Here is a 26,039-nt window from a genome sequence, read left to right as displayed (position 1 = left end):
TGAGCCCTGAAACTGGGGAAGTCTATGGAACTGAAACCATGGTCAGTGATATTACAGAGAGCAGTGTGGACACCACCAAGTCAAGGAAGGGAACTTGAGCATCTCCTTTGTCTCCTTTACAGTGATGTCTTCTACTCACAATGCTCACTACTTGCCTTTCTTAAGATTTTATTATCTATGTGTATATGCTGAAGAATGTTGTTGAACCTTGATAGTTGTTTTTTTTTGTTTTTGTTCTGATGTTTTTATATACATAAAACCATACTATAGATATTTTCTACATATAAATAGAGCTATACTATAAATATAGAGAGCTTCTTGTTTTCACTTGTGGGTTTTGCCCATTTTATTCATGTGCTATAGTTTATCCATTCAATCAGAATGCTTTCTGATAGTACATTAGAAAATAAAATTAATCTGTGGAGTTTATTTTCCTTCTAAGGGTATGGGAGCTGATGTTTCCCAACTCTCAGTAGGGTGTCTTGTTCTCAAACTTCTGTACTAACCAATCAAGTGAGTATGTAGCATCGTTAGTTGTGGGGTAATTCAGGCTGCCTCTGATTATTAAGGATCTGCTTATTGCCATGGTTTGTCCTCTTTTGTGCAATGTCTACAATTTTATGTCTGTGTTCAAGTTATTTTGAATGTTGTTTTGTATGTTTCAGTTGCCCTATGCAGTTTTTCTTCTTTTCCTCCTTCTTTGTGATGTGCTTTAAAGAGTGGTGTATTTATTTGAATATGGTCATATTTAGTGGGTATCTTAGTTAGGGTTTCATTGCTGTGAAGAGACACCTTGAAGAAAGCAACTTGGATAAAGGTAAACATTTAATTGGGCTTGACTTACAATTTCAGAGGTTTAGACATGGAAAACCTCAAAGGTCAACCCCACAATGATACACTTCTTCCAACAAGGCCACACCTATTCCAACAAGGCCACACCTCCTAGTAGCTAACACTCCCTATAGCCAAGCATTCAAACACATGAGTCTATGGGGGTCATAGCTATTCTAACCAACACAGTGGGATTATGGAATTAAGTTATCTTTCTCCAGAAAGGTTCTAGATTTGCTTCTGCCTGGAACCCAGAAGCACTGCCGTCTAGTACCAACCAAGTCTGAGACTTGAGTTTCTGTAGGATTCAGGTAGTAGCCCTCAGTACTGTATATCTGTTCATTCTGTTCATTTGGACCCTGGGTTTAAGCTTCGATGAAAAAATTCAGTATTACATTCAGTTGCAGTAATATGCTCACACACTCACCAGCTTTATTTAGGCCACGCCTTTTCCACCAGACACCTGTTACTAGTGAACTATAAGGGGAAAAGTTCAAATCACAGAAATTTTGAAATTTGCTGGAATTGGTCAATGTAGTTGCTGTGGTTGAATGCTTTTGTCCTGTCCAAAATTCATGTTGTAACTTAATTCCATATTTGGAAGTGTGCTTTTCAGAGGTGATTGAGTCATTAGCTGCCCTTATGAAAGGACTGGGGGAAGGAGTTCACCTCTTTTCACCCTTCTCTCCCTTTGGCCACATGAGGAAAAAACAACAAGGAACCATTCTGGAAGCTGAGAACAGCCTTCACTTGTCTACACAGTGTTACCTAACAATTCTAGCCTTCCTTCTGAGAGAAGGAAGTTCTTATAATTTATAAATTACTCAGATTTGGCTAGTCAGTAAGAGTTTCACAAATGGCTTGTGGTAGTTTCTTTTAATCAGGTTGAACAGCTCAAAGGAAGGACTTTAGTTCATGGTTTGAACGGATGTTTAATGGCTAGCTGGCTCCATATTAGGAATATAAATATCTATCCTGAAACTGAAATGCAGACATAGCAATCCAATCTGCTTTATGCAGATTCACAGCCCAGGAGGGGGGATGCTAGAACATGCAGTCATAAGGAAGAATGCAGACCTGGGGAAGAATGACAGGATCAAATGGAGGGAGCTGGGTTCCAGGGTCCAGTTCTTTGTCCTAATGCTCACTCTGTACCTCCTGGTTGGGTAAAACCCAAATACTGATGTGTATGAAAATCCCCAGTCGTACACAGGGGATAGGAGCTACATTCCCTAGTTGTGAAGCTACTGGTTCCTTCCATTTTACTGTTTGCATCCTACCACCAAAACCAGGACATTAACAGTAGTCTCTCTTTCACTGCTCCTATCACTGATCTGCTATTTCCTCTTAACATCCTTTTTAGGAGATAGAGACATATATACCAGCTTACTGTCTACTGCAGCCCTGACCAGTGACAGAAGCAGTTTATGGTAGTCTGAATTCTAGAAGTGGGACTGCACAGTTCCATTGATCACCATATCCTCCAAACCACACCCACAAAGTGTTTCATGTTTACATCATGAAAGATAAAAATTCCTAATGTTTAAAAAGGTCTAGTGTATAAAAGCCTTTAACATCATAATATTGATTAAAATCCTGAAGTTGAAATCTGGAGAGCTTTCCGAACTTTTAGGCAAAAAGAAGGAAGGAAGGAAAGAGACCTTGAAGGAACTAGGAGGCAACTAGGAGGGTTAGGAGTAAAATTCTGTGAGAGATTCGTGTGTTTCTGTTTATATGAACGATTCTTGTGCAATCCCAGTTGGGGAGTATATTTAGAAACCTGGCAGAATGTTTTCGGATATATCTGTCCTGGTGTTCTATGTGAGTTTCGGTGGGGTTGGGAGAATCCACAATGAGTGGGGCTTGGCAGCACTTAGTAAGATGGGGGCCCAGAGAGAGCAAAATGAGAGATGACTTGGTTTCTATCTACTCTTTGGGACAGGATTTCCCTCCTTTGCCTTTGAACATCAGAACTCTAGCCTTGCTTGCTTGCGTGAACTGTAGGTGTGTTGGCAATGCATGGCTTGAATGAAATGATTCCTATAAAGGGGACACTAAAACATTTATTGAAACAGCCCTTACACAAAAGTAGTAAACGGTGGTTCTTGTCCACCAAGTGCACACAGTGGCTTCTTCCTCACTGTTCAGGCGTCCTGTATTGCTTCAGCCTTTTCCGTGTGTTTATAGTCAGTGCTGTGGTCAAACAGAATGTCTCAATTTTTGACCGCAAACTTCTGGATACAAAAAAAAAATAATGCTAATTTTTATAAGTGAAAAAACGTTCAATGAGTAATATATATGTATCCAGAGTTACAAGGAAAATGTGCAAAATTTTATCTATGCAATTGTTTCTAAGTTCCTCAATTTTAAATTTCCTGTCATAAACTCTTGTCATATATGTTGCAGGCAGTTCAGCCAAGGAGCCTGGGGTTCTTCTGTCGTCTGTGTGCCCTGGAGCTGGCTGTTTGAAAGACTTCAATGTTCATACTTTAGTCGAAGACCTCCCACACTACTAAAATAATTCCCAGATTTACTCGTCGTTAACCAGTTTTCCAGTTCCATGCTGCTGCTCACCTTGGGAGGTGGGGAGTGCACTTGCTCCCCAGGCTGCAGTGGTCTCAGATAAAATTTGGAGTTTTCTTATGTAAATTCTGGAACTGACCTCTGGCATTGTTTCAGTCTAATAGAAAGGTGTTTTATGTTCCTCTCAGGCCGACATAATCATGGTAGGCAAATGCTTTGCCTTGAAATTGCATCCATAACCTATGATCGATGCTTTCAAATGACTGGAAAATATGGTATGCTGTGAGTGGCAGCACACATATCTAGGCACAGCCTTTGGAAGTTGGGAGGATTGCAAGTTCAAGGCCAGCCTGGGCTACATAATGAGGCCCTGTCTAAAACGATAACAGTGACCATGCCTAAGGGCACGGGGTCTGTGCTTCTTGCGTAGCAGCTGAGTTGCAAGCTTGCAGATGAATTTCCAGGAATCCTTGAGCGTCCCAGTTACTCTTGTACTCTGTCTCCCTTGTTTCATCTTAGCAGAATGTGTCCTTTTACTCACACTTTTCCAATCTTCCTGCTTTTGTGCCTGATCTCAAAAAAAAAAAAAATATTCTTGTGTAACACTGCAAAAATCAGGAAGTTATAGTCTCCGTAGAGAATTCTATTATGGTTAAGGCCAAAATGAGCACCTATGATTAGTGGATACCGTTTGTAAATGCTCTAGAATACAACTATATTTTGACCGTGAAAGCTTAGGAATTGTTTTTAGCTATGTGTCATTATGCATTCATATTTGACACGCATGTTTTTCTATCAGATGAATGTAGTGGCCAATTTGAGACCCATGCCCCAAGGGGAGCCCATGCCTGACACTGCTCACATGACCAGGAACCAGAGGCGGGACAGCTTAGAGACCCAGGATAGAATCAATTGTGATTGGGAAACAATTATGAAATGATTCCTAGTGATGTTCTGCTATACTCATAGATCAGTGCAGAGTCCACATGACTTCAGAGAGGCATCACCCAGCAACCAGTAGGAGCAGATACAGAAACCCATGGCAGAACACTAGGCAGAGCCAGGGAACCCTGCGGAGAAGGCAGGGGCCAGGATTTCAGGAGCCAGAGGGTTAAGGACACTGTGAGAACTCAGCCCACAGAACCAGCTAAGCAGGACTCATGGGAGCTTAGAGTCTGAAATAACAATCATGGATCCTGCATAGGTCTGAGCAAGGCCTTCTGTGTATGTGTTACGGTAGTGTAGCTGTGTGTTCTTGTGGGACTCCTAGCAAAGAGGGTGGGAAGGGAGGGAAGCAGAGAGGACAGAAGAAGGCAGGGGGAGAGAGAGTGTGGGAGTGAGTAAGTGTGTGTGTGTGTGTGTGTGTGTGTGTATGTGAGTGTGTGAGAGAGTGTGTGTGAGTGTATGTGTGTGAGTGTGTGTGTGAGTGTGTGTGAGTGAGAGTGTGTGTGAGTGTATGTGTGTGTGTGTGAGTATGTGAGTGAGAGTGTGTGTGTGTGTGAGAGTGTGTGTGAGTGTATGTGTGTGTGTGTGAGTATGTGAGTGTGTGTGTGTGTGTGTGTGTGTGTGTGTGTATGTGTGTGTGTGTGAGTATGTGAGTGAGAGTGTGTGTGTGTGTGAGAGTGTGTGTGAGTGTATGTGTGTGTGTGTGAGTATGTGAGTGTGTGTGTGTGTGTGTGTGTGTGTGTGTGTGTGTGTGTGTGTGTGACTCCTGACTCCTTTGCCTGCCCTTGGGACTCTTTTTCTCCTACTGGGTTGCCTTGTCCAGCCTTGATAATGAGGCTATGTTCCTGGTCTTATTGTAACTTGTTATGCCATGTTTAGTTGATATCTCTAGGAGGCCTGCTCTTTTTGTGAAGGGAAACAGGAGAAGTTGATCTGGGGGAGAGATGAGGTGAGCGGAAGATTGAGAAGAGTGGAGGGAGGGGGAAACTGCTGTGTGGATGTAATTCATGTTAAAAGAATAAAAAGGGAAAAAAAAAGAGTGAACATGGCAAGAAGTTTGATTTGTTTAAAGTGATGGACCAAGGCCTCAAACTTACATGTTCTCTGCATTCAGCTCTGAGTGTGGCTTTTTCCTGTACTATAATGGAACATATGAGGCTGTGTACTTATGAAAAGCTGTTACTTATTTCACAGCTTACACCAGGTTACAACACTTTGGGTGGGTTCTACTAAAATGGTGTGGGGGAGCCAGATGAAACAGAGGGTTCCTGCTTCATTTTACTTAGAGCAAGCATCTCTGAGAATGAACTCAGGGGCCCAGGAGAGCTTTGCTAATCTTTTGGAGGGTAGCACCCTAGTGATGTAAGAACCTCCAACTGGACCGCGCCTTTCAGAGGTGTACTTACTTCCCAAGAGCACCACACCGAGGACTGGAAATCCCTAACACATGAAGCTTGGGGAATACAGTCTGCTATTGAAAATCCAAAGTCTAGCTTTCTTCAAGTGTAAAGGGAAGTGTCTCATAGTCCAGTCATTGGGCCTCATGGGAAAAGGTCAGCACCCATTGCCAAATTCTGTCATTTTTTAAAAATAGGAATCAACAATTGTCTGAAATGCCCAACCTGTAGAATATCATTTTTTTTAAATGTATGGATGAAGCCTCTTCCCTTTGGAAACTCACCTCTTCAACTCTAAATCTCTTGAAGAAATGATCATGGATGTCATAATACATAAATAAGCTTTCATCTCTCAGCCAAGTTCCTCTGCTCATCTGCTTTCTCACTTTCTGCACCTGCAGAATGCACAGCAAGTGAAGCTGTTCCACTGCCCTTTCCTCTCCATCTCTTCAGTGGAGGTCTAGCAGTCACCAATAAGAGACCCTGATGTCTGTGGCTCAATGCTCGCTACCTTGGAAGCTCTCCTCCCAGGTCTTCTGGCCTCCAGGGTTTGAACCCTGCAGCTGCCTTGAGGTGGGGTCTGCAGCGCTGCCTATGCTTGGCTCGCCCCTGCTATCCCTGGCTCTTCTCCCTCCTTTTCTTCCACACTGGAGCCCGTCTCATGGCAGTAACTCCTTTATTGTTTGCCTTCTTATTCTTTTTCCATGATTTTTTACTCACTGCCTTGGTAAGGAGAGAGTTTTATTTACTCTGTTGGAAATTATAATTTTGGCAGAAAATTACTGGCTTCTGGGCAGAGCAATCATAAGCAGAGGCACGCCCAGAAAACAAACCTTCCTTCCTGGCGCTCATAGGTCCTTAGGATGAGATCTCATTTCCCCTGTCTCTTCTTTATCCTGTTGGCCCAGGTTTTGGAAAACATATGAGTCCTCTAGTGAGCTAGGCTGGGGTAGTCTGAAAGCTACCGTGCTTCTGCTCTTTCCCTCTGAACACTGCAGCCTGCACAGTAACTCATCTCTCTTTCTTGTTACCCTCCCAGCCCTGAAGGTTCATAGCCTTTCCCAGTTATGGAAACTTGCTTCAACACAATTTCCAGTCTTGCCCCTTTAAACATTGTCTTTGGAGAACCTAATTTATGTCCAGGTATTGCTTCTACTTAAAAGTTAGTCAATAATTTCTATATCTACCATAAAACAAATAAGTCCTTACTGTGATAAATATGATGTAGGTCCTTCAATTTCTCCTGCCGTTGTATTAAAATGGGACTTGGTCCACTGATATGCTATCATCATTTATTCTATGTTTATCCAAGCTCCAGTCTCTGTATCCAGCCACTTCTCATGTTTCTGTATGCAGGTTCCCTGGTCGTTTCTGCATGACTACATCAGGTAGGGCTTGTACCAATCCCTTCCTCCTTTGGCTCCCTGTGTTTGACATTGTAATGGTTCTCCATCACTCACTTCCTTTGAAGCAGGAAGTATATTTTATTTCAGAATAATTTCTTGTCTGTATGCATAGTGGCTGTGTGTGTGTGCATGGCATGTTGCAGATACACAAAGTGCATGCTCTGAGATTGAGGAGAAAGCTAACAGACCCCTGCTAGCAATATAATATATTAAGTTTATGAATCTTTACTGAGACTTACTTAGCTGATTGACTCAGTCCATAATTTATAATTATTATTATCTTTATGTAGTAAAACCTTCAGTTTAAAATGTAATGATGATCCGTTTTTAACTACACAGATAGCACATTTACAATAAAAAGACATAACATTTCTAAGGCGTAGTTGACTTGTATGACAAATAGTCTATTCTGTGTGGAACGTTTGAAAAAGGATCCATGGTAACTAACCCTTTTCTAGAATCCTTGGTCGTGAAGTAAAAATGCAGTCAATTATGGAGTCCTGAGGTGTTCAGGTGATTTCTGAAGTACCATAACGTTCCTCGTCTGAGGAATCCTGTGCTTGTGTTGCTGTGCAGCCTCACGTGCATGCGTCTGTGAACTCTGACCTGTAGCGAAGCAGGAACCTTGTCACACTTTTAAAACCCATGAGTGGTGCTAATCAGGGCTTTCTAGAGGAACAGAGCAGGCGGGATGAATGAATATATGTTTTATTATAGGGTGCAAATGTATTAAAAAGAATTTATTAGATTGGTTTACACTATGCAGTCATTGTAAACCCACAATGGCTGTCTCACTCAAGGGAGGCTTAGAACCAGGTAGGGGGTCAGTCCATGAACTGGATGTCTCAAAACTCCCAATCTGGCATTGAAGGCCCAAAGAATTCCTAGGAAGCTGTTGGTATTGTCCACGTTGGAAGCCAGAAGCTGCTTCTAATACCGTTGAAGGAATAAGTAATGACAGCAACAGATTAGAAGGACTTGGAGGGAGAGTCAGGGTCAAGGGGCAAGAGCTTTCCTTATTCTAAGTCATTGTATTCAGCTACTATGAGAAGATACTGCCTACATTTTGAGTGGATGTTCCCACATCAATTAAGGCATTCTATACATTTCCCCACAGACATGCCCTCAGTCCATGATAATCTAGAGAGCCCCTCTTGAAGAGTCTCTCTCCCAAGTGATTTCAGGCTGTATCGAGTTGTCAATGAAAGCCAAGTATCATCAGACCCTCCCTACACAGTGTGTCTGCAAGGGGAATAAAGGGAAGATCCTGGGCATTTTTTTTATAAATTTTTTTTAAAGAGCCACCTACCCTATTAATGTCTTATTATAATGTTTTTTTCTCAAAAGTTTAATGTTAAGATAGACTACGATAAGCATGTTTTAAAACTTCATGCGTACAATATTTTTCAAAATTTTAAATATATGTTCATCACTTAGTAAATTTTGATTTTAAAGCCTAGAGAATCTTTTATACATAGTACAGAGAGAGAACACCAAACAGACTTTGGCAGCATGTGTCATTGTTTCTAAATGTAAAGTTTTTAAACATAGATTGGTACAGCAGTTTGTTACAGTTAGAATTCCGTTTGTGTCACTTTGGGGAATATAAACATTGTTTCTCTGTCATATGTCTTTGAAATGATATCATATGTTCTGAGAACTCAATGGGGTATTGAGAGTGCCAGAATTTGCTAGAGGAGAAATACATATGTATAACTATTATAGATAAAGATATATAGAAGTGAGATTTTTTTCCTCATTAGGTTTCCAAAAGAGTTAGGTCACGATTAAGGAATAACTGCAGAATTAATAATCTTCCATTTTATCTGGAAATGGGTAGCGGAAAACAAATGGCTTGATCCTGGTGATTACTGGGTTGTAAAGTAAAAGCTCTTTGCAAGGTGTCAATGAACTCCCAAGTGTGAAAGCGAGGTCTGAGTTGCTACCTGCTCAGCGTGATCTGAATTATGAGGGTAAATAAAGTGTGTCACAGATGTTTTAATATCTAGGGCAAAGGTCCCAGAGTCAGTGGCTTCCTGAAAGCTAGAGTAAATGCAACAGTTTAGAGAGAAGAGGTCAGTAATTCAAGGGGAAAGGTGATCCTATTCAGGTTAAGATACCAGGGACAGAATTTTAGGAATCTTGTTATCACAAATGACACAGGGTCATTTCTTGAGTGCACAAGGTTCTATCTGAATAGGTGTTTGCTCTTCTGAGGTTGATTCGACATTTGACCCAAAGGTTCAATAATTCATTTTGATAAATATTTCATAGGAAAGAAGGACTGGCAGACAATTGTGTTGGTCTGGGTAATGTGACTTACAAAAAGTTCTACATGAATAGTTCTGTTTTATGGGAACATTTAGTATGGGTTTACTGTCTTGGAACAGGAAAGGCAGTGGGGCAGACTGCGACTCAGAAAAGACAAGGGGAAATGCAAGTGGCGAATTGTGAGCTCCGGTGGTTTGCAGAGTAAGTGGATGCTTATCTAAGGGAGCACTTACCCAGAGTGCACTGCTAAATCTTGGAGGCTGAAAGGTGGATGAAGCAGTACTCTGGATGCCGATGAAGCTCTCAGCTCTCATGAATCAGCAGTGCTTTTCCATGTGAGTCCTCTCAGCAACGGAAAGTGAAGGACACGGTCAACGAGAGGAGTGAAGTTCATTCCTGAGTATGCCTTTTTACGTTTTGGTTTTTGTGTTGTAAGGTGTTGTCTGATGATTCGCCACAAATGGAAAAGTTAGTTTATCACTGTGTCAACTAGACTTTTGTGTTTTAATTTTTATGATTTTAATTTTTCCCTTGGTGGTTAAATGTATACAGTGTGTTTTAGTTATTTTCACTTTTTATCTCACGTCAGCCTTCCCTTTTCCGTGAAATGCTTCTTCCCTTCACGTGCATGTGTCCAACCGAGTTTATTTAAGCATTGCCTGTACTTGTACAGGTAGGTCATAGTCAATAATTCCAAACAGAATAGTGAGATGGTATGTACCTCACTATTGGCACCCAGGTTGCCAATCCTGGGCAGATACTGTACAGGTAAAGCGGTTGCAGTAATGTCTTGAGTACCATGGTTATGTCAGGTCATGGAGATATCTTTAAGTAACCTCAAGGTGTCAAAAAAAATCATTCTTCTTCCTCTCTTTTTAAAAAGAAGTCTTTTCTTTTATTTGATATTTTCATTATTTATGTTTCAAATGTTATCCCTTTCCCCAATTTCTCCTCCAGAACTTCCCTATCCGATCTTCCCTCCTACTGCTTCTATGATGGCGCTCCCCCATCAACCTGCCCACTGCCTCCTGTGTCCCTTCTCTGGCATTCCCCTACACTGGGGCATTGAGCCTTGATTGGACGAAGGGCCTCTCTCTCCTCCTATTGATACCCAGCAAAGGGTATCACTGCTACATATGCTGCTGGTTGCTCCATATGTCTTCTATGTTTAGTGGTTTAGACCCTGGGAGCTCTGGGGTGTCTGGTTGATTGATATTGTTGTTCTTCCTATGGGATTGCAAACCCCTTCAGTTCCTTCAGTTCTTTCTCTAACTCCTCCATTGGGGATCCCATTCTCATTCCAATGGTTGGATTCGAGCATTCACATCTGTATTTGTCAGGCTCTGGAAGTGCTTCTTAGGATACAGGTATATCAGGCTCCTATCGGCATGCACTTCTTGGCATTTGCAATAGTGTCTGGGTTTGGTGACTGTATATGGGATGCATCCCCATGTATGGCAGTCTTTAAATGGTGGCCTTTACTTTAGCCTCTGCTCCACAGTTTGTCTCTATTTCTTCCTATGAGTAGTTTGTTACCCCTTCTAAGGAGGACTGAAACATCCACAATTTGTTCTTCCTTCTTCTTGAGCTTCATGTGGTCTGTAAATCTTATCTTGGGTATTCCAAACTTTTGGGCTAGTATTCACTTATCAGTGAGTGCATACCATGTGTGTTCTTTTGTGATTGAGTTACCTCACTCAGGATGGTATTTTCTAGTTCCATCCATTTGCCTATGAATTTCATAAAGGCATTGTTTTTGATAGCTAAGTAATATTCCATTGTGTAGATGTACCACATTTTCTGTGTCCATTCCTCTGTTGAAGGGCATCTTGGTCTTTCCAGCTTTTGGCTATTATAAATAAGGCTGCTATTAACACCGTGGAGCACAGTCCTTGGTATATGTTGGAACATCTTTTGCCCAGGAATAGTATAGCTGGGTCCTCAGCTATGTCCATTTTTCTGAGGTACTGCTAGACTGATTTCCAGAGTGTTTTTTACATGCTTGTAGACCCACCAACAATGGTGGAGCATTCCTCTTTTATTATGTACCCCAAGACTTTGAGATGGTGATATTTATAGTACAAGTCAAGACTGAGCTCTCTAGTGTCAGTTATTTTTGGCAATTTTAACCAGTTATGAGTTAAAATTATCTCTAAGTTTTGGTCAGAGAGTTTTGAAGCAGTATTTATCTATGCTTGGGTATAACCATGGATATAAGAAATCAGTTTAATAACATTTCCATGTAACAATACACTAATAGTATGTTTCCCATTATGGCCTGTAATCATCTCAAGTACACAGGTTCTTGCCAGGTTTACAGGAAGAGTTATGGTTCCCGTCTGTTGAGGAGGCCTCCAGTCCAGTCAGAAATTGGTAGGTTATACCACTGTTTTACCAATGAGTACATCTTATGTACGAGGTCTGGATTGTACCACACAGACTATTAATGCTTTTCTCCTAAACAATCTGCATATAATCTTCTAGGTTACTGAATCTGTCACATAAGAGTTTGTAGTTTGATTTCTCTGTGTTTTGTGTGCAAGCACAGTTTATACCGTCAGCTCTGCTTGGCAACAAGGCCATGGCAGTAGCCTATGTTGCTTTGGAAGCCTCTGGGGCTTTCCAGAGTAAACTCCTCAGGGTGCGTCCCATGTCTGACACTGAGAGTTTACATAATCGCTTATGACTTCTGAGAGAAGCTTTGTCTATCTAAACACAAGAAGTCAAAAACCAGAAACCTATTTTTAAGTTTATGGAGATGCACAATTTAAAAAAGAGATTGAATATTGTGCTTTGCCATTCAGCCATATTTACTGTTAGTGATCAGGGGCCCACAGAGTAAATTGAGAAAGTGTTCCCTGATTCTGTCTCTGCTTGGTACAGGCATTTCAGAAAAGACCAGTATAATAAGAATACATGATTATAGGCTCAGAGGAGGCTTAATGTAAAAGGTTGGGTATTTAATTTATGGAAATTCACCTTTCAATTTCAAATCCAATACAGTTCTTTCTCAGATGATTTGAAAGGATGCTGCCTCCTTTCTTTCCCACGAGGATTAAGCCACATCATCTTAGTTTCATATTGAAAAATGGGTTCTGTGCCACAATCCAAAAAGAGAATCCCAGCATCCGTACTCCGAATATTGCTGTCCCCAAGATAAAAGTGTCTTAGGATCCTAAATTCTAAAGCTCTTACATCATAATTCTGAATGCTGAGGCTATGATATAAAGCCTAAAATCTCGAAGACTGATCTTCCCCTTCAAGCAAAGGCTGTGTTGAGCTAGAGAGTGAATTCCACGCAAGGGGTTCCTGCAGTTGTGGGTATGCACAAGTAGTTGCCAGTGTGAGCAATTCTTTGGGACTCATTGCCAATGTGAGCAATTCTTTGGGACTCGTATGCCTTCACATATTCCATCTGTGCTCAAATGAACTCTGATGCACAAGGCACCACTGCTCTTCTTATCTTCTTATTCATGGATTGCAACCTTTAGGTGACTTCATGGGTTTCTCTAGACAGATGTGATTTTAAGTAATTAAAGATCTCTGAGATTTCACCAGTTGGAAGAATTTTCATAGAGCAATTATGCCTTTGTAGAATTCAGTAATTGGAATTTTCTACCAAACTCATTGGTCAATGACTCCGTAAAATTCCTTTTTAAAAGTCTGAGTGGCACCCAGTTCCTGTCCTTTTCTCATGGTTTGCAGGTTTAGTGGAAATCTGCTCTATTCTGTGAAATAGACCAAGTTCTCATACAAGCATTTATAAAATGGCTTGCCCTTTTCAGTCATTAATACCATGAATGAACAAGTAAGTTGTTGAATCTATAGATCTTTTATAGGAATATGTTCTGTATGTATTTGGCTTAAAACAACAACTAGAGGTGTGTTTGAAATAGAATATCAGTAGCAGACTGAAACATAAGCTATTCTTTTCTTTCCAATTTGGTGGTAGCGTAAGTGTCTCTTTACCATTCCATTCCTAACAAGGACCCTTTACCACTTGGTGTGCCTTGGGAGGCTGGCAAAGCTTCTAACACGGTGCTTGTCTGTCTGTGGCTTAGATGCTCAGCTGTTGTGAATTATTTTTATTTACTGGTTCAGAGAATTGGTTTTTTTTTTTCAATTATTTTTGGGGAGGGAGCAAGACTCTTTTTCTCCATACTCCACTGCTGTCTATCATTTTCTCTTTTCTGTTCCTTCTAATTTATCATGGATTTCAAGGTACAGATTTCAATATTTTCTGAATCTTCATCTCTTAGGGTTATTATTTTGGGAATCAGAGCCTGAGGTGCTTTAGATTTTTTTTTTTAAATTAACTTGAGTATTTCTTATATACATTTCAAATGTTATTCCCTTTCCCGGTTTCCGGGCAAAATCCCCCTCCCCCCTCCCCTTCCTTATGGGTGTTCCCCTCCCAACCCTCCCCCCATTGCCGCCCTCCCCCCATAGTCTAGTTCACTGGGGGTTCAGTCTTAGCAGGAACCAGGGCTTCCCCTTCCACTGGTGCTCTTACTAGGATATTCATTGCTACCTATGAGGTCAGAGTCCAGGGTCAGTCCATGTATAGTCTTTGGGTAGTGGCTTAGTCCCTGGAAGCTCTGGTTGCTTGGCATTGTTGTACATATGGGGTCTCGAGCCCCTTCAAGCTCTTCCAGTTCTTTCTCTGATTCCTTCAACGGGGGTTCTATTCTCAGTTCAGTGGTTTGCTGCTGGCATTCGCCTCTGTATTTGCTGTATTCTGGCTGTGTCTCTCAGGAGCAATCTACATCCGGCTCCTGTCGGTCTGCACTTCTTTGCTTCATCCATCTTGTCTAATTGGGTGGCTGTATATGTATGGGCCACATGTGGGGCAGGCTCTGAATGGGTGTTCCTTCAGTCTCTGTTTTAATCTTTGCCTCTCCCTTCCCTGCCAAGGGTATTCTTTTTCCTCATTTAAAGAAGGAGTGAAGCATTCACATTTTGATCATCCGTCTTGAGTTTCGTTTGTTCTAGGGATCTAGGGTAATTCAAGCATTTGGGCTAATAGCCACTTATCAATGAGTGCATACCATGTATGTCTTTCTGTGATTGGGTTAGCTCACTCAGGATGATATTTTCCAGTTCCAACCATTTGCCTACGAATTTCATAAACTCGTTGTTTTTGATAGCTGAGTAATATTCCATTGTGTAGATGTACCATATTTTCTGTATCCATTCCTCTGTTGAAGGGCATCTGGGTTCTTTCCATTTTCTGGCTATTATAAATAAGGCTGCGATGAACATAGTGGAGCACGTGTCTCTTTTATATGTTGAGGCATCTTTTGGGTATATGCCCAAGAGAGGTATAGCTGGATCCTCAGGCAGTTCAATGTCCAATTTTCTGAGGAACCTCCAGACTGATTTCCAGAATGGTTTTACCAGTCTGCAATCCCACCAACAATGGAGGAGTGTTCCTCTTTCTCCACATCCTTGCCAGCATCTGCTGTCACCTGAGTTTTTGATCTTAGCCATTCTCACTGGTGTGAGGTGAAATCTCAGGGTTGTTTTGATTTGCATTTCCCTTATGACTAAAGATGTTGAACATTTCTTTAGGTGTTTCTCAGCCATTCGGCATTCCTCAGCTGTGAATTCTTTGTTTAGCTCTGAACCCCATTTTTAATAGGGCTATTTGTTTCCCTGCGGTCTAACTTCTTGAGTTCTTTGTATATTTTGGATATAAGGCCTCTATCTGTTGTAGGATTGGTAAAGATCTTTTCCCAATCTGTTGGTTGCCGTTTTGTCCTAACCACCGTGTCCTTTGCCTTACAGAAGCTTTGCAGTTTTATGAGATCCCATTTGTCGATTCTTGATCTTAGAGCATAAGCCATTGGTGTTTTGTTCAGGAAATTTTTTCCAGTGCCCATGTGTTCCAGATGCTTCCCTAGTTTTTCTTCTATTAGTTTGAGTGTGTCTGGTTTGATGTGGAGGTCCTTGATCCACTTGGACTTAAGCTTTGTACAGGGTGATAAGCATGGATCGATCTGCATTCTTCTACATGTTGCCCTCCAGTTGAACCAGCACCACTTGCTGAAAATGCTATCTTTTTTCCATTGGATGGTTTTGGCTCCTTTGTCAAAAATCAAGTGACCATAGGTGTGTGGGTTCATTTCTGGGTCTTCAATTCTATTCCATTGGTCTATCTGTCTGTCTCTGTACCAATACCATGCAGTTTTTATCACTATTGCTCTGTAATACTGCTTGAGTTCAGGGATAGTGATTCCCCCTGAAGTCCTTTTATTGTTGAGGATAGCTTTAGCTATCCTGGGTTTTTTGTTATTCCAGATGAATTTGCAAATTGTTCTGTCTAACTCTTTGAAGAATTGGGTTGGTATTTTGATGGGGATTGCATTGAATCTGTAGATTGCTTTTGGTAAAATGGCCATTTTTACTATATTAATCCTGCCAATCCATGAGCATGGGAGATATTTTCATCTTCTGAGGTCTTCTTCAATTTCTTTCCTCAGTGTCTTGAAGTTCTTATTGTACAGATCTTTTACTTGCTTGGTTAAAGTCACACCGAGGTACTTTATATTATTTGGGTCTATTATGAAGGGTGTCGTTTCCCTAATTTCTTTCTCGGCTTGTTTCTCTTTTGTATAGAGGAAGGCAACTGATTTATTTGAGTTAATTTTATACCCAGCCACTTTGCTGAAGTTGTTTATCAGCTTTAGTAGTTCTCTGGTGGAACTTTTGGGATCACTTAAATATACTATCATGTCATCTGCAAATAGTGATATTTTGACCTCTTCTTTTCCGATCTGTATCCCCTTGATCTCCTTTTGTTGTCTGATTGCTCTGGCTAGAACTTCAAGAACTATATTGAATAAGTAGGGAGAGAGTGGGCAGCCTTGTCTAGTCCCTGATTTTAGTGGGATTGCTTCAAGTTTCTCTCCATTTAGTTTAATGTTAGCAACTGGTTTGCTGTATATGGCTTTTCCTATGTTTAGGTATGGGCCTTGAATTCCTATTCTTTCCAGGACTTTTATCATGAAGGGGTGTTGGATTTTGTCAAATGCTTTCTCAGCATCTAATGAAATGATCATGTGGTTTTGTTCTTTCAGTTTGTTTATATGATGGATCACGTTGATGGTTTTCCGTATATTAAACCATCCCTGCATGCCTGGGATGAAGCCTACTTGATCATGGTGGATGATTGTTTTGATGTGCTCTTGAATTTGGTTTGCCAGAATTTTATTGAGTATTTTTGCGTCGATATTCATAAGGGAAATTGGTCTGAAGTTCTCTTTCTTTGTTGTGTCTTTGTGTGGTTTAGGTATAAGAGTAATTGTGGCTTCGTAGAAGGAATTCGGTAGGGCTCCATCTGTTTCAATTTTGTGGAATAGTTTGGATAATATTGGTATGAGGTCTTCTATGAAGGTTTGATAGAATTCTGCACTAAACCCGTCTGGACCTGGGCTCTTTTTGGTTGGGAGACCTTTAATGACTGCTTCTATTTCCTTAGGAGTTATGGGGTTGTTTAACTGGTTTATCTGTTCCTGATTTAACTTCGATACCTGGTATCTGTCTAGGAAATTGTCCATTTCCTGAAGTTTTTCAAATTTTGTTGAATATAGGTTTTTATAGTAAGATCTGATGATTTTTTGAATTTCCTCTGAGTCTGTAGTTATGTCTCCCTTTTCATTTCTAATTTTGTTAATTTGGACGCACTCTCTGTGTCCTCTCGTTAGTCTGGCTAAGGGTTTATCTATCTTGTTGATTTTCTCAAAGAACCAACTTTTGGTTCTGTTGATTCTTTCTATGGTCCTTTTTGTTTCTACTTGGTTGATTTCAGCTATGAGTTTGATTATTTCCTGCCTTCTACTCCTCCTGGGTGTATTTGCTTCTTTTTGTTCTAGAGCTTTTAGGTGTGCTGTCAAGCTGCTGACATATGCTCTTTCCTGTTTCTTTCTGCAGGCACTCAGCGCTATGAGTTTTCCTCTTAGCACAGCTTTCATTGTGTCCCATAAGTTTGGGTATGTTGTATCTTCATTTTCATTAAATTCTAAAAAGTTTTTAATTTCTTTCTTTATTTCTTCCTTGACCAGGTTATCATTGAGTAGAGCATTGTTCAATTTCCACGTATATGTGGGCATTCTTCCCTTATTGTTATTGAAGACCAGTTTTAGGCTGTGGTGGTCCGATAGCACGCATGGGATTATCTCTATCTTTCTGTACCTGTTGAGGCCCGTTTTTTGACCAACTATATGGTCAATTTTGGAGAAAGTACCATGAGGAGCTGAGAAGAAGGTATATCCTTTTGCTTTAGGATAGAATGTTCTATAAATATCCGTTAAGTCCATTTGGCTCATGACTTCTCTTAGTCTGTCGACATCACTGTTTAATTTCTGTTTCCATGATCTGTCCATTGATGAGAGTGGTGTGTTGAAATCTCTCACTATTATTGTGTGAGGTGCAATGTGTGTTTTGAGCTTTAGTAAGGTTTCTTTTACATATGTTGGTGCCCTTGTATTTGGGGCATAGATATTTAGGATTGAGAGTTCATCTTGGTGGATTTTTCCTTTGATGAATATGAAGTGTCCTTCCTTATCTTTTTTGATGACTTTTAGTTGGAAATTGATTTTATTTGATATTAGAATGGCTACTCCAGCTTGCTTCTTCTGACCATTTGCTTGGAAAGTTGTTTTCCAGCCTTTCACTCTGAGGTAGTGTCTGTCTTTGTCTCTGAGGTGTGTTTCCTGTAGGCAGCAGAATGCAGGGTCCTCATTGCGTATCCAGTTTGTTAATCTATGTCTTTTTATTGGGGAGTTGAGGCCATTGATATTGAGAGATATTAAGGAATAGTGATAATTGCTTCCCTTTATATTCATATTTGGATGTGAGGTTATGTTTGTGTGCTTTCATTCTCTTTGTTTTGTTGCCAAGACGATTAGTTTCTTGCTTCTTCTAGGGTATAGCTTGCCTCCTTATGTTGGGCTTTACCATTTATTATCCTTTGTAGTGCTGGATTTGTAGAAAGATATTGTGTAAATTTGGTTTTGTCATGGAATATCTTGGTTTCTCCATCAATGTTAATTGAGAGTTTTGCTGGATACAGTAACCTGGGCTGGCATTTGTGTTCTCTTAGGGTCTGTATGACATCAGTCCAGGATCTTCTGGCCTTCATAGTTTCTGGCGAGAAGTCTGGTGTGATTCTGATAGGTCTCCCTTTATATGTTACTTGACCTTTTCCCCTTACTGCTTTTAATATTCTTTCTTTATTTTGTGCGTTTGGTGTTTTGACAATTATGTGACGGGAGGTGTTTCTTTTCTGGTCCAATCTATTTGGAGTTCTGTAGGCTTCTTGTATGTCTATGGATATCTCTTTTTTTAGGTTAGGGAAGTTTTCTTCTATGATTTTGTTGAAGATATTTACTGGTCCTTTGAGCTGGGAGTCTTCACTCTCTTCTATACCTATTATCCTTAGGTTTGATCTTCTCATTGAGTCCTGGATTTCCTGTATGTTTTGGACCAGTAGCTTTTTCCGCTTTACATTATCTTTGACAGTTGAGTCAATGATTTCTATGGAATCTTCTGCTCCTGAGATTCTCTCTTCCATCTCTTGAATTCTGTTGGTGAGGCTTGTATCTACAGCTCCTTGTCTCTTCTTTTGGTTTTCTATATCCAGGGTTGTTTCCATGTGTTCTTTCTTGATTGCTTCTATTTCCATTTTTAATTCCTTCAACTGTTTGATTGTGTTTTCCTGGAATTCTTTCAGGGATTTTTGCGATTCCTCTCTGTAGGCTTCTACTTGTTCTCTAAGGGAGTTCTTCATGTGTTTCTTGAAGTCCTCCAGCATCATGATCAAATATGATTTTGAAAATAGATCTTGCTTTTCTGGTGTGTTTGGATATTCCATGTTTGTTTTGGTGGGAGAATTGGGCTCCGATGATGGCATGTAGTCTTGGTTTCTGTTGCTTGGGTTCCTGCGCTTGCCTCTCGCCATCAGATTATCTCTAGTGTTACTTTGTTCTGCTATTTCTGACAGTGGCTAGACTGTCCTATAAGCCTGTGTGTCAGGAGTGCTGTAGACCTGTTTTCCTCTCTTTCAGTCAGTTCTGGGGACAGAGTGTTCTGCTTTCGGGCGTGTAGTTTTTCCTCTCTACAGGTCTTCAGCTGTTCCTGTGGGCCTGTGTATTGAGTTCACCATGCAGCTTTCTTGCAGCAGAAAATTTGGTCTTACCTGTGGTCCTGAGGCTCAAGTTCGCTCGTGGGGTGCTGCCCAGGGGCTCTCTGCAGCGGCAGCAACCAGGAAGACCTGTGCCGCCCCTTCCGGGAGCTTCAGTGCACCAGGGTTCCAGATGGTCTTTGGCTTTTTCCTCTGGCGTCCGAGATGTGTGTGCAGGGAGCAGTCTCTTCTGGTTTCCCAGGCTTGTCTGCCTCTCTGAAGGTTTAGCTCTCCCTCCCACGGGATTTGGGTGCAGAGAACTGTTTATCAGGTCTGTTTCTATCAGGTTCTGGCGGTGTCTCAGGCAGGGGTCCTGCCGCTCCTGGGCCCTCCCCCACGGGAGCCCAGAGGCCTTATACAGTTTCCTCTTGGGCCAGGGATGTGGGCAGGGGTGAGCAGAGTTGGTGGTCTCTTCCGCTCTGCAGCCTCAGGAGTGCCCACCTGACCAGGCGGTTGGGTCTCTCTCTCACCGGGTCTGGGAGCAGAGAGCTGCTGCGGGCCCGCTTTAGATTTTTTTATGATGTCAACATTTTAGGTCATAGTAATTGATATGTGGGATGTATGACTTGCAGCAGGAGAGATGGAACGCTTCTGGAAGCATCCATCCTTTCTGTCTGAAGTAAATCAACCTTAGCAGGAGTTTGTTTAATGTTTAACAGCTGTAAAGTCTCATCATGGACTTAAGTGATAGGAAAAGCATGTAACAGGCCCTTTGCAAGGCATAATAAAAATGTAGAATTCTTTATTGTGTATTCCATATAACCAATTCTAGCTCAGAATAATTTTGCTCATTTTCTAAACACACACATTCTCTCTCTCTCTCTCTCTCTCTCTCTCTCTCTCTGTCTCTCTCTCTCTTCTCTAATGAAGACAATGGAGTATAGTTCTAAAATATCTACTGACTGATAATTTTGTCTGTGTTCACATGTACTATATGGATTAGTAGGAAACAGAAACAAAGATATTACTGGACATGACTTCTTTGCTAAACTGGATGATAGTTCTCGAACAAAGAACCATTTATGACTTGTATGTTTGTATGTGGCATGCTGTTCACATGACAAGAGCAGGTTTCGTGGCTACCAAGAGAGGGATCAAAAGTGCAGTTTGTACCATTTCCTATGCTCTCGTATGACACAGTTCAGGATTAGATGTACAGCAGAGTTCCTGAGTGTTCTCTCTTCGGGGTCAGACTGTTCTCTGTTGTCCTTTTGTCGTAAGAAGGATTTTCCTTTTATTGTAATTGTTTTTGTATATTTAATGAGTGAGAGATGGAGTAGTAATTTTGTCTATGAAAAAGTGAAGTGCCATTTTCCCAAGGAGAAGTGGTATTCAATTGTAGCAACAAATGCTCCTCACTGTGGGGAATGTATCGTTTCATTGGAAAGACACACTTCTCTATGTAATCATGATTATGTCCTGCAGTGTATTGCCAGCTCACTCAGCATGGATGTGTTTGATTTCGAGATACAGTAAACCTAACAGTTCCCAACTCTGCAGATGCTTCTCTATCCATTTGTTTTACTAGAACAGGTAGATCCTGTTTTGAGGCTTCCCTCCTCAATATTGACGATGCCTCTACAGGACCCTGGTCATGAATTCTGACACAGTGACCCTTGCTCCAGAGAGCACAAAGAGAAATAAATAATTCATTTGGTAGCATAGTAAATTCTGATATTTCTATTTCTTTTATTGTAACCCTAGTCCCATTTTTCCTAGTATTAATGTTAGTATATTTATGTTGTTTGGATGACTTACCCTTCCAAAGAACACATCATCTACATACATATTTTTCTATGATACCCTTATTTGTATCAGTAAGAAATTAATATTGCATTGTGGGTAAGGACTTGGAGGTGTAAGTGATCTTTAGCTATTAATTTTGTACTATCTGTCTCATTAAAAAATAATTTTGAGAAAGCTGATTACTCATAAACTATATTGGATGGCAGGCTCTGTACTACTAACAGCTTTATAGAGAACCACCTATTTTGAATGGATGTGGGTAAGAAACCCAAGAGTCAGGTTGTTCTTGCAACTTTTGAGAGAAAGTGTTTATTTGGCTCATAGTTTGAAGATACCGTGCTCTGTTTACTTTCTCCTTTTTTTTTTTCAATCCAGTTTAGGATGAGAACCCAGAGAATAGTACCATAGATAATGGGCAGTTCTATCTGCTTCAGTTAACCTGATCAGGATAATCTCACATGTGCATGGTCAGAGGCCAGTAGTCTAGGTGAGGCCCATTTCCTCTATGATTTTAGATAACATCCCTTTGATAATTGGGAATAAACATCCTAGTTATTGTGATAAAATGTATTTATACATTTATATTTTGTGTGTATGAAGTTTTTTTTTTGTGTGTGTATGTGTGTGTGTTGTGTGTTTATGGTGTGTGTGGTGTGTGTGTTTGTGGTGTGTGTGTGTGTGTGTGTGTGTCTCCTCTGTGAGTGATTGTGGCAAATCTGATACCAACATCAACTGTTTCCCTCTATTGTTTTCTACCTTGTTAGTTTTTGAGACTGGGACTCTCACTGAATCTTAGCCACCGTTTCCACTCGACTGGCTTGCTGATCTGCCACTAGGATCTTCTGTTTCTGTCCATGTAGCATTCAGGTTATAGATGTGTGCCTCTGTGTTTAGCTTTTATGTAGGGTGCTAAGGACCCAACTTGGGTCTTCTGGCTTGTGTAGTATGTACTTTATACACTGAGTCATCTTTGTAGTTCTACACACATGTTTTGAAATACCAAACAGTACAAACACCACAGTGCAATACAACATAGGTCTGTCTCTAAATTATAGTTTTTAATTTTATTATGGATAAGATCAACATTTTTGATATTTTCTTTTGGGAACCCATTGCCCGGTAACAATATGGCGTGACAGAGAACGGTGTATGCGTTTACCAACTACTACAATTTTAATACATAAAAACATTAAGAATACTTATATTAAAAATTATATGCCATCTATTGGCAATTAGATTTTATGGAATTGAAACAGGAACTATCTTAGAGAAACGGTGAGCCTTAAACATAGATACCTAAACAAGATTTCATAAACAAAGCCACAAATTAATGAGATGTGTAGGTATTATTCAACATTCTTCACTTCATAAACTGAGTCATTGAATTACTGGAAGAATTAATTATCTTTGAAGATTCGTATCAGATTATCTTGTTCTGAATAGATTTTGAACTAAGTGACTATGTGCTGCTGAGTGACCAATGAGCAAAGCTGAGAAGGGATGGTGGGAATATGGCCTCTCTTTTTTAGACATTCATTTAGTGACACTTTATTCATGGTCTCTTATTTGTCTTGCTCTGACCTGATCCTGGGATACAGTGATAAACCAGATGCACACAGCTGTTCCTCAAATGAGTTTGCATTCCAGCTAGTAGAATTTATACACATCTGTACAGTGAGGTAAATATGTAATGGAATTTTGGCTGCGATGAGAATCAGGTGATCATGTTGTACTTGTGAGTGCATTACAGCTTCGAGGCCAGCTGGACATGGCAGTTTGAGACTCTTGAGAAGAGTCACTGTAGGGAGAGGGGACATAAGCTGAGAGGTTTCATAAGCAAGATCCTAAGATCTTCTTTTATCTATGGATCCTCTGAGAAGGCATATTGTCCCTTGCTTAACTGAAGTTTTCCAGAGGTCATAAGGTCATGATTCTAGTTAATGGAGGAGAACAATCACACACTTGGAAAATAAGAATCAGGCCCTTAGAGATCTGGGAGTTCTGCATGGAAAGCCACAGCTTAGGAGTGAGCAGTCTGCCAAAGTCATCACAGACACTCAAGTGTTCAAATGTGTCTGGGCTGTAACCTCTGCAGTGAAAGGAAATCCTGATTTCTAAAAATAAAGATTGCTTTTATTTTAAGAGTCAAAGGGGAACAGACTGTCCAAGTAAATACAGGTCACTGACATCTTTTGATTGTGGTATTGGTGTATGGAGAGAAGTTCTCCAATTGCAAGATGTCGTTTTCTTTAAGTGTTTGCAGACAGAGAGAAAGCAGAATGGGATGGGATGAAGAGAAGCAACTGTGTTGGGGGAAGGAAGTAGACATTAGCACAGCCAGTTCTACAAAGGTGCTGCCTATTAGTCTGGAGAATTGTCCATGGATCTAGGAGTATGAAAGTTATCTCTCTCCAGCCTTTTGAGAGGAGCTCGAGAGTAGAGGGTGGTTGGCTAGAGGGTGTGTGATAGATTCCAGGCAGGGAGAACAACACATCATCCATAGTTTGTTGGCAGTATGGATTTGAATTTTTGTATTTGCTGTTTTGAGGGTAGAACATTCTTGTTCTTAGCATGTTGATATCTCAACAAGCATTTTGTTTCCTGCAAATTTAGAGTAAGACCTTAATTTTCTCGTGATTCTCTGTTCATCCCTGATTTTCATTTTGTCTTTTTTTCATTCACATTAAAATTAACATGCTTATTAAAGCATCTTATTGAAAAAATTTTAACGTTTTGTGTAACATTCCTTTCAGAGTAAAAACAGAAGCATATGAATTTGTGCAGTGACTGACTCTAGATAGTGAATATGACATCTACATATGCAACCTATTTTAAACATCTTGCTTCTTCCAGAATACAATATTGCCTTTTAACCCCTTCAAGGTCTTGAGGTACAGAGATAGACTAGAGCTCCCAGATACTTTTGATGTAAACTAGATTGCTTTCAAGATAACATTCTTTTACCTTGTAAAGGCAAAAGAAACATTTTCCAAAGTTCCTTTAGTAAATATCTCTCAGGATGATATCGCTTTACTGCCTTGCAGTTATGGGTAAATTACCTTGTGGGAAAGCAAAGGGAGTAAGAGAAAGAATGTCTTAGCTATTTGGGAGTTGCCTCCAGGAATTGTACAAACTTAAAAAAAACTTAGGCTTAGAAAGTGGAGAATATAGTTGAGATTTTCACTATGGCACAGCTTTTGTATACATTGCCAACCACTATAAGGCCTTCAATAAAACATAAATGTAAATTACTGCCTGTGCCTATAATTCTGCATTTGTGAGTTGGAGGCTGAAGGAGCAGAAGCTCAAGGTGATTCTTGGTCTACAGAGGTTTTAAAGGCTGATAGTACTATGTAAGAGCCTATCTCAAAAGATCATCAAAATAAACAGATAAATAAAAAACCAAGAAGAACTCACAAATAGCCCAGGTGTATTAGAATAATGTATGTCATGAATAGTGGTACAGATAGTATAGATTTTGCAAGGAAAATTACCATTTTTCTTATATTTCATATTAGCAAAGATATATTCACATATCACATGTATGGAAATTGAAAGGGCATGGTCTACTTTGTGCAAAAGTACAGAATAATACTTGACCCTTGTGTCCTCTTATAAAAATAAATTTTATTTTTAAATTAAAATAAGAATGTTCCAGGACATATGTAGAATATGCTGGCCTAGTACTTACAGTGGTGTTGAGGCCCACCTCGAAACTGTACAAGTCCTGAAGCCACCAAAAGTTGACATGATGACAGACTTGACATGTCAGTCAGCCATATCATGTTATAAAATACCCTCATAATTCAATCAAAAGATCTGTAGATATTTTTCCTATTCTTCTAGTTCAGCTCCTCCAGGGAGGTGATATACTTCCTGACTCTAAGTGTTGGAAAGGAGAGAGAGAGAGAGAGAGAGAGAGAGAGAGAGAGAGAGAGAGAGAGGGAGGGAGAGAGAGGGAGAGAGAGAGAGACAGAGACAGAGAGAGACAGAGACAGAGACAGGAGAGGAAGAGGAAGGGAAGAGGAAGAGAGGAAGAGAAGGAAGAGGAGGAGGAGGAGGAGAAGCAGCACTATTCTGCCTCATCCCTATAATCCCATTATTGAGAAACTTAAGGGCAGAGAACTTCTGGCCTTTGGTTCCACCTGAGCAGTATGGTTGAGTTCAGCCAGCCTGAACTACAGAATGAGACTCTATATCAAAAACACTATATAGACAAACAGTCAGAGAGTATGAGAGGATGAGAGCAGGCGTTGTCCATGTTTACTGGAAGATACTGTTATTCTATGACCTAATAACCCCATCATGGAGACATGAGGTGAGCTGTTACACCTACTGCTTTACTTGATTCTTAGAACTTAGAAGCCTTTTGCTGATTCCAGAGCCTGTGGTTGGCCCCCAGTTCAGCTGAAGGCATCTGAGCACTTAAAGCGAACCTGAAGGTCAGCCCGCTAAAGAATAGCTCTAGGGGGATGGAACTGAGGTAGGAGTGGCAGATGATGGTGTCTTTGCCCCCTGCTTCATCCCTACCGCATTCTGCATCCTCCTGTGCAGAAGTTGCATAGCATTTCATAAAGGAGGGGGGAGGTTCTTTCCTTTTGCTGAGAACATCAAAGTAAAGAGGGAATTTACTGCTTTCCTTTTGTTCTTTTGAATCAGATGTGCTTCCTGATTATCAATACACAGAAGAAAAATGTACAGCTCTCTTGGGATTTGGCTTTGGGAAATAAGATTTTT

The 26,039-nt window shown here is 40.5% G+C and overlaps 1 protein-coding gene across 10 annotated transcripts in view; it reads left to right on the top strand.

Annotated features, from left to right (window-relative positions):
* Prkd1 (protein kinase D1) overlaps positions 1–26,039 on the top strand; it is a 313,794-nt gene that overhangs the window by 119,367 nt on the left and 168,388 nt on the right. For 2 of the 10 annotated variants that reach the window (XM_063262562.1, XM_039113018.2), the window contains exon 1: positions 25,655–25,744. The exons of 6 other annotated variants lie outside the window; for them this stretch is intronic. The gene's annotated coding sequence lies outside the window, so the exon portion shown is untranslated. Of the gene's footprint in view, positions 1–12,600; positions 12,695–25,654; positions 25,786–26,039 lie in introns of those variants that run through there. 2 more of the 10 variants (XM_039113019.2, XM_039113017.2) reach the window with 2 other exon arrangements.

This window comes from Rattus norvegicus, chromosome 6 (assembly GCF_036323735.1).
Source record: "Rattus norvegicus strain BN/NHsdMcwi chromosome 6, GRCr8, whole genome shotgun sequence".
Lineage (NCBI taxonomy): Eukaryota > Metazoa > Chordata > Mammalia > Rodentia > Muridae > Rattus > Rattus norvegicus.
Note: the sequence above shows the minus strand (reverse complement) of the source record. Positions and strands in the feature narration are given on the sequence as shown.